General features: G+C 36.3%; 1 protein-coding gene across 4 annotated transcripts in view; it reads left to right on the top strand.

The window, feature by feature from the left end:
* Positions 1-5,729: 5,729 nt before the first annotated feature.
* The window catches only part of LOC6038718 (protein madd-4), a 423,565-nt gene continuing 420,519 nt past the window's right edge, over positions 5,730-8,775 (top strand). For all 4 annotated transcript variants that reach the window (XM_038258279.1, XM_038258278.1, XM_038258276.1 and 1 more), the window contains exon 1: positions 5,730-6,958. The gene's annotated coding sequence lies outside the window, so the exon portion shown is untranslated. The remainder of the gene's footprint in view (positions 6,959-8,775) is intronic.

Genomic DNA, 8,775 nt, shown 5'->3' with positions numbered 1-8,775 from the left:
GTCCAAATATATAAAACATCAAAAATGAAACAATTCTTGTATAAATTATTTAACAAAATATGCATAAATTTAGGATTCACAAAACATTTTTCGCTGGGTAATATTATATAATGGCGTTTCCATAAGTATTTAATAAAGATCGTTGGTTGATAAGATCCTTTACAGAGCCAGTATTTTCTGCAATCCTTATGATTCGTTTAAAAAGTACTATTTTCAAAAATAATACATTATTTTGATTACTCAATAATTACATAAATAACCCATTATTACTTTTAAATACTTCTAACTACTCTAATTGCCATTAATTACTAAATAATAAATGAATTACCAGCATAAAATTAAAGTAATTAATAATTCTTTGCCAGTCTGAGGTTCTTGTTGGAAACCCTTGAAAAAGTGACAAGAAAAAACATCATGCATGAAAAAAAAGGCTACATACCATGCGTTGAATGTTTTGCAAAAACTTATTACAGAGCGAGTTCGTCAATTTGAATTACGATACTTTGAATGCTCGCTATTTAAACGTATAAGAATCACAAAGCAATCAAACGTCAAAACCGGTAGTCAGCCTGATGTTGACATTTCAACTTCATTGTTTGACGATTTCCGAGCACGTGGTTTCAAGCTATTGAGAGTTGGCCTGGGTTCAATCCCAGACGGACCCGGCGGCATTTTTCGAGACGAGTTTTGCCTAACCACGCCTTCTATCGGATGGGGAAGTAAAACGTCGGTCCATTTGCGTAAAAGAGGTTTTGGGTGACTCACCACACATAACCGTTGGACGCCTAGAAATGAGCAGAAACTTGCAACAGAGACCACAAAAGACCCGGGGGTCGTTAAAGTGGATTACTTTGCTTTTTTTTTTAGAGTTGTCAGTAGTTCCTATTAGTGTATTCAGATTCGTTAATTGGAATGCAGTCATATTCGAATTAGCGAATCCACTCTGTACTTCGTTCAGTAACTTCTGTCAAACGTCATCAAAAGATTATTTCAAAACAAAGTGCTTTTTAAAAAATATTAACGGAAATTAACAAGTAAAATCAAAAAATTATCAAATGTTGACATTTAAAAAAATCTTTTTGTGGGTATCCGATTTAAAATTAAAATGCAAAGCACCAAATCCTGTTACGTCCAATAAAGCTCATATTTATGACTTGGGCTCAGTACGCCCACAGGAACAAACCTCTGAATGCCCGCCAAAAAGTCATTTTTGTTACAATCTAGTGTACTAATTTTTTTTCACGATTTTTTAAGGTAATTTTGAATCTATTTATTATGGAACCATAAATCGGAATCTAGATTACTTTTTCAAAACAATCAATGCGCTATGGGCTTCCTATTTAGATAGGACCTTTTCGAAAAATAAGCGAAAGATAATCTTTTCATGTGACAAAATGTTCGGCATGAGCTTTTTTTTTAATAAAGCGAATTGTGTGAACTGTAAGCTCATCAGGTAATTTTTTATTCGAGTTTTTCTCATAATTTACCGATTTTTTTTTTGTAACAATCGATTTACTCAGTAAATGTTTACCTTGTTTTCTTACATAACTTTACTTAGAAAGTTTAGCTTAACTTTATAATTTAAAACAGAAAAAAATCTAACCAAAGCAAAAGTCAAATCAAGTCAATCATTCGCCATGTCATTCCCTCAGATTGCACCACGTACGATTCCCCTTAAATTCCCTCCGGTGCTCCCGCAAACGCTCTCTATTCTCCAAACACTAATTAAAACAATGACAAATCATTTCATGCTGCATCCGCTACGCTGCGATGTCTGCAGAATCTGCGCTCCTTCTCGCTGCATCTCGATTCCCTAAAGGCAACTAAAAGTCTCCCTCTATCTCTTTGCAGTCGACTCTCTATTTGACGCAATCGTCCAATCACATGGCGGTGGCTCAAAGCGCAACCCGCCGATTTATGATAGCACAACACTGCGCTCATAACTCACGGCTGTTAAGTGATTTCCCATATGATGATCATCTTGTTTGCTGCTCCTCATCGACAGGCCGATGAGTCTTTCGGCAAGCACTGCGCAGCATCGCGAGTTCGCGCTTCGAGCTCTCTGAGTGTCGATTTGTTTTGGTTCCAATTCCTCTTTCAAACACGTTTTTCCACGGTTGGAACTCAATTTTCTCGCATTTTCCTCAACCCTCTCACAAGTTGCTCGAATCTCGCGCCCAGCTCTCTCTCAGAAAGCCGAGCTTGAGCTTGCGACCTCGCGCGGATGATGCAACCACTGCTTCTGTGGAAACGATTCGGTTAAAAGTCGAAGCCATTCTCAGAACTCGAACTCGTGCTTTTCCACATACTACGGCTGTGGCGTAATTTTCCACCCGTTTCGTAAGAGTTCTCGGGGTGGGAGAAAAAAATCTTGGCGGATTTCTTGGAGCTTGGAGAGGTTTGGCTTTTCCAGATTACTCGGTGGGGAAATGGTTTGAATGTTTTAGTTGATGAATGATCTTGGTTTATAATTCCAAGAATGCATTTCATTTTCTTGGATTTCCATTTAAAAAAGGTATTCGGATGAAATGATTAATTTAGAAATTAAGAAAAAAATATGGTTCTTATACAAATATGATATCTTTTTAAATATTGAGAATCATTATTAAATTTTTCAAATAAAAAAAAACATATTGATCGCTCTACAGCATTGCCTTGGCGTTCTCTAATGCGAGATTCCTACTCGAAACTAGGTGTCCAAAAGTTTGAAACGGTGAGACAATCCATACCTTTTTTACACCTAAGCTTCAATCCACGCCTGGATTCGAAGTAACAACCTTTGGATTGTGAGTCCAACGCCTACAATTTTTTTACAGTCTTTTAAACCATACAATTTGATTTTTTTTAAATATAAAATTTAGTTTTGTATTTTTTCAATCATTAGTTCTTAAAACAGTTTCTGATTTTTATGTATTTATTTAAATTTGTAAAATAAGCTTCTTAATCTTTTTTCAATTCCGTTGTAAAACTTCTTCCTATTCTTGTCACTATCGTCGTGTCTACTTGGTTTATTGATGGACTTTGAACAGCCTAAAAAAATGTTTGGTGTTGAAAAAAAAATATAAAATAACTTGTTTTAGCAAATTAAATTTCTAAAAACTAATATTCAAATATTCAAATTATTTCTATTATAGTCTAAAATATATTTGATGCTGAAGAGCATTTCGACATTTAATGGATTATAATTATAATATTTATTTCTTTGGTTAGTTTTTTGAAAGGATGCACATTTTGTTTTACATTAAAAACTGAAGTATAAAAATGTTCGAGTCATTTTTTCATTTTTACAAAAACAAAAAAAAAACAAAAAAATCATAACTCGATAGCAAAATTTTTGTAAGTACTTTTCTATGGCTTAAAAGTTGTGTTTTTGTCACCTAAAACATGTCAGATTTTTTTTTTGAAAATTGAATTTGAAAAAAAAAACAGATTAAAAATCGGCAATTTTTCCGTGTATCTTTTTTTTCTAAATATTCTTCATCCATACCTAAAATTTTGCCTAAAAATGTGTACCTCGAGAACGAAACTAATGATCAATTTGGAGTTTGGAGCAAACATGCAAAATAGTAGTTTATGCAACAAGTTGCAAAAAGAGGATTTTTTCAGCACGAGTCGTACTTTTATCCAACGAGGTTCACCGAGTTGGATAAATACGACGAGTGCTGAAAACTTTTCAGCATTTATTTTGAAAAGTGTTGCTATTCGATTCTGTTATTTTTGGTACAGAAAAGTAGGCTATTTCGTCGTTCAAGAATGACAAGAAATGTAAGTAGTTTCACGACGGAATTGCAAAAAATAACTTTACGGTTTTTTTTTTCAAAAAGTGAACATTAAAAAAAACAAACCTATTGTTTCCGCAATAATTTTCATTTGAAAATAAGCCATTTTGCATAATTAGCTCCAAACCAACTCCAAACCATTTCATGAGAAGAGATTTTCTGATCGATTTGATGTCTTGGGCAAAGTTGTAATTATGATGAAGTCTTTTCAATTATTTTGGACATTTTCAATTTTGGGATTAATTTACAAATTTCAAATTTATTTTTATAGAAAAGAACAAAAAAAATCACAAAGGTTGTTGAACAAACCAAAAAATTCTGTGCGCAAGATGAAAAATGAGGGCAAATTAAATGACACTGTGAAAAGTTAATTTTCATAAAATTTAAATTTTAATGGACTTTTTCTCTGCATCCAGCAGTTTGATCAACAAAGTAAAAAAAAAATGCAACAAAAGTTTTGAAAAAAAAAGAAATATTTTTTTCGGGACTTCAAGTGCGACAATTGACCAAAGGGAGTTTAATCAGAAGACGTTTTGACACACGTACTTGCCCGATTACTGTGAACATGTTTAATTAGAACTAGGGACTCTCAATTGGCGGGTGCGACAAGATACCACGTTCGAAATAAAAAAAACCGAGAATTTTTTCACTTGTTCTTTTTTTTTCTCTAAAAAGTCCTGATCTAAAATTATAATTTTGGCGAAGATACCAAATCTATCAGAAAATTTCTTCTCGATTTATTTTTTTTGACATTTTTATGAAAAAATGCTTACAAAATACATTATACACCAGCACTTTCGCTTCCAGTGTTGTAAATGAATGATAGAAACAACTATCATTTGATGATTCCTGCACCAAAATATCAGAGGGTATAGCGACCATCGCTATAGCTTGTAAGTTTTTTTCTTCTATAATCTCGTGATTGCCAGTAAGAGCATTCTCTTTCCATCACTCCTTCTCTTTTCCTCGTTCACGCACACTCGCCGAAGATTCTTCTGTTTTCTCAGAAAACAGCAATTAAAGATCGCGAGAGGGGGATTTGGAACTGACAACGGATTACGGCTCGTTTAACTACGGTGGAAAATTTTGTTTTGTGACGGCTTTTGCGTTGGGAGATAAGATTTCGGGCATGATAATTTGATGCCGGTGTACTCTATTGTACTAAGCATGATGGGATTCCTATCTAGATAGAACAAGATTGCACACGGACATCAAATTATGGTCGCTAAAAACTGAAAGTTTTATTTTTTTACAGCCTTGGATGGTGTGCAACCGTTAGATTAAATAAATTGAAAAAATGAAAAAAAAACAACGATTTGCGGTATGTAACATGGTTTAAAATGGTAACCAAAACATGTAAAAATGAGTATAAACACATGGGAATACATTTCAAATTGTTTCTAGCTGATAGCACTTAAATTTAATAAAAATTTTGAAGTTTTTGAATACAAAATTGAAATTCTCGAAAAATGTTGCGAAATTCAAAAGAATTACTCAGCTTTTAAGAAATGATAAATTACGTAAATCATTACTTTGAGCCATTAGAGAAAAGGAAATCCATTTATGCCAGTGTTCGTAGAAATTGATATCGAAACCTAGAATTCCAAGAACCTCACCACCACAAAAATTCCAAATTCCCCCGTCCTATCGCGCTTCCCAAGAACCACGTGGAAACTGCCAGCATGCATGCTCTTTATGCTGTAACATACTCTCACACTCTCTCTTCTTTTCCCATCTCATCCTCACGTTCTCTCTCCGCCCCACATAGCATAACACGCGCTGCATCGCTATGCTTCCAGAACATCATCGTCGTCGTCGCCGGACGAGCTTTTGAGCGCACCCGCTTCGTGTCGTATCGTATCGTGAAGCCCAATCGCCCGAAGTTGGGCCAGGTCGGACCCGGTCGTGCCCCTCGTCGGTCCGGTCGACGGCTTCATTCGCGTGCGGGACTCGGTGCTGGCGGTATCTCTCGGAGTAGTACGTACGTTACGTCGGTCATACGGGAACGTCAGTGTGTGCGGGGATTCTCCGGTTCTTTTTTTTTCTGGTTGGTGAGGAAGGTCCACCGTAGGACCACCTTCAAGGGTCTGGAGATTTTAGAGCGGGGGCTAGTGTGTGGTTCGATCTAATTCAATCTAATCATCTCTTCATCGTTTCCGGGGGGATTGTTCCGGGCCCGAAGAACTGAACGCCAGGAGTTGCCCGGTGGTGGTGTTACAGTGGGAGAAAAACGTAAACGTGGTGACTCACCGCAGCTTGGGTGGTTCGAGGAAGAAGTTGGTGATTCTGAATTAAATATTAATCGGTAGATGGTCCCGACTGCCGTAAGGCTGGCATAAGGCTCCTGAAGCTCCTGACCCAGAGTGGATAGATATCAAACGGATAGGTTGGTGTGCTTTCTGCTTCCGTAACGGATAGTCTCCAGAGGTCATAAAGTTGTGAACCTTAATTCGTTTTCGCCGAACCGTGGACGGAGCGCAATAAACCTTTCGGGATTTCGAACCGTTTCTGGACGAGGATCCTCAACCCGAAGAACCGTGGTGGGGGAGGTCGCGGTGCTGACCGACAGTTGCAAAGTTTAATGGAGTGCTAATCGATGATATTATTCAACCACGACATCGACTGCTGCAGCGCTGCTACTACAGCTAATATTTGGTGAAATATATTGTGCATGAAATTGGATAATTACTTGGCCACATGAGATAATCCGTTCCGTTCCGTTGGTGAAGTCCAAGTGTTCAAGTGTTACTGCAGATACTGCAAATTAGTGTGTGATTAGTGCTTGATGACAACAACAGTTCTCGCAAGTCTGCTGTTCCAGAATCAGCAAACCTGAAGAAGAATATTTACTTGGTGATTTCAAGAAAAAAAAGTCGTCAAATTTATCCAATCGGAAAATCTACACAGTGTGTCTAAACCCCGAGGGAAAATTAGTGCGGTTCCAGATAAGGAAAAGTGTGCGTGTGCGAGTGTGTTTCTGTGTTTCTTTCCACAAAAGCAAGGATTATCTCGCCGTTTTCTGGTTGTCTGGTTGGTAAGCTGAAGTTGGAGGACTAAGCTCGAGAAAGGAAGCAGAACTTCGAGGTGGAAAGGGGAACGAAGAACGGACTATTAATTCGTCCGACCGTCCGACTCGACTTGGATTACAACACGGAGGCGCAGGCCGTTATCATGTTTCTGTAAGTAGGAGATCGTGCGAAAAAAAGGGATGAGGAAGTTGGGATTGGGGCTTGCTTTCGGGGAAGGGTGGCGGGATGAGAGATTTTTAAATTTTAAATCGGAAACGGGTGTCAACATTGATTACGTTGGTGGGTTTGGGGCGTTAGATAACTTTGTTACGGTTTCAAATTCGGGAGATTGAATCAAAGCTCGGAGATGTTTATGTTTATTTTTTGACAGCTTAAATTTCACAAGCTAACAAAAATTAAATAAAGCTTGACCAGTTTTATTCATGAGGATGCACATATTTCAATGTACTAAAAATCAGGTGTAATTTAAAATGATTTATCTCCACAGATTGCACGGATAATGAAGGTGGTTTGTCGCTGCTGAAACATGTATGAAATTGTAGGCAATTGCAATTCAAGCTACAAAAAATCAACCTAATAAACAAATTGCATGCGATTATGTGTGTGTTCCCACATGAATTGAGATTCTTTTTGAAATTTTTCGTGTGGCCTAAGAGACTTAGAGACTAGTTTCGGTCATTCTTTTACTATTTTAATTTACTAGTTTAGCGGGGAAAACGGTATTGTTCTTTTGCTGTTTTACCAGCCAAAGTGTTCTGCATTTCAAACCTATTCCATCGAGTGCAGCAAAACATTGTCTGCAATATGCTCTCTTAAGATAGAGATCGATTTTATAAGATTGATGGTGAATATTTTCAAAACTATGAATGATGGAGTAAAACTTTTTTAAGTATCCGGTTCATATACCAACGCTAAACAAATTCTCAACCATTTTGGATACACCAGTTAAAAGATACAGTAAATTATGTAAACAAAAATCTAGAGAGCTTGTGTCACAAGTGTGATTTGGAAGTAAAAATTTACTACGTGTCAAAAAAAATTGCATTGCTTTAAAAAATGTAAATCAAAATAATATTTGTGAAAACAAAAAAAAGAAAATCCGCATTTTTAAACAATTTGAATGACGTGTCACAAGATAGCAGGGATGCCACATGGTTTTTTAAAATGTCTGTGTATGTCTGTGCATTTGTCTGAAATTCAAATATACCTATCAATTCACAGTCATAGAAATCCATCAGAAATTGCGTTTTAAGGCATTTAAAGACTAATGAAATAAGTTCCGGTTCATATTTTTACAAAATATGAAGTTTATGGAGTTTTTCAAATGTCTGTGCACCTCAAAAAATGTCTGACACAAGCTCAAATGTCTGACAAATCTGTTCATCTAGCATCTCGGCAAGGTAGCACGATCATTTTCATGAGAAATTTGTCAACTCCTATAGTGGTACTAACACAGACAACAGACGTTTTGGCTTGATCACCACCTTGTGTAAAAAGGTGCAACGGTATTATCGAGAATGGCAAGCCGTTTGTGGCGCTGTCGTTGCAGAGGAGATTTGACAACTCTCCCGCGCTGCTCTCAAGCAGTCATGCCAGATATACAGATATTTGACAGATTTTTCAATCTCAAAAATCACAAAAATCTGTATATACAGATTTTTTTAAATGATTATTTTTAAAAATTTAAACAATTTAGTAACTGAATCATGCTTTAATTTGATTAAAAAGCTTAAATCTGCTGTTAAAAATTTAAAATAGCTTGTATGGCTTCGAGTTTGACACGATACAGATAAAATACAGATTTATTTTTAAGAAAATACAGATTTCCCTAAAAATAATCTGGCACCATTGCTCTCAAGTGTAAATAATAACATTGAAAAGCACGTGGTTGGGCGTATTCTCATTCTCATCCAAATTTTAATGCATCTTTTCGTCGAGAAAATCGATAAGAAGATCAAAAATATTTT

The sequence above is a fragment of the Culex quinquefasciatus genome, chromosome 2, assembly GCF_015732765.1.
Source record: "Culex quinquefasciatus strain JHB chromosome 2, VPISU_Cqui_1.0_pri_paternal, whole genome shotgun sequence".
In the NCBI taxonomy this organism is placed as follows: domain Eukaryota; kingdom Metazoa; phylum Arthropoda; class Insecta; order Diptera; family Culicidae; genus Culex; species Culex quinquefasciatus.
This window is presented reverse-complemented; position numbering and strand designations above follow the sequence as displayed.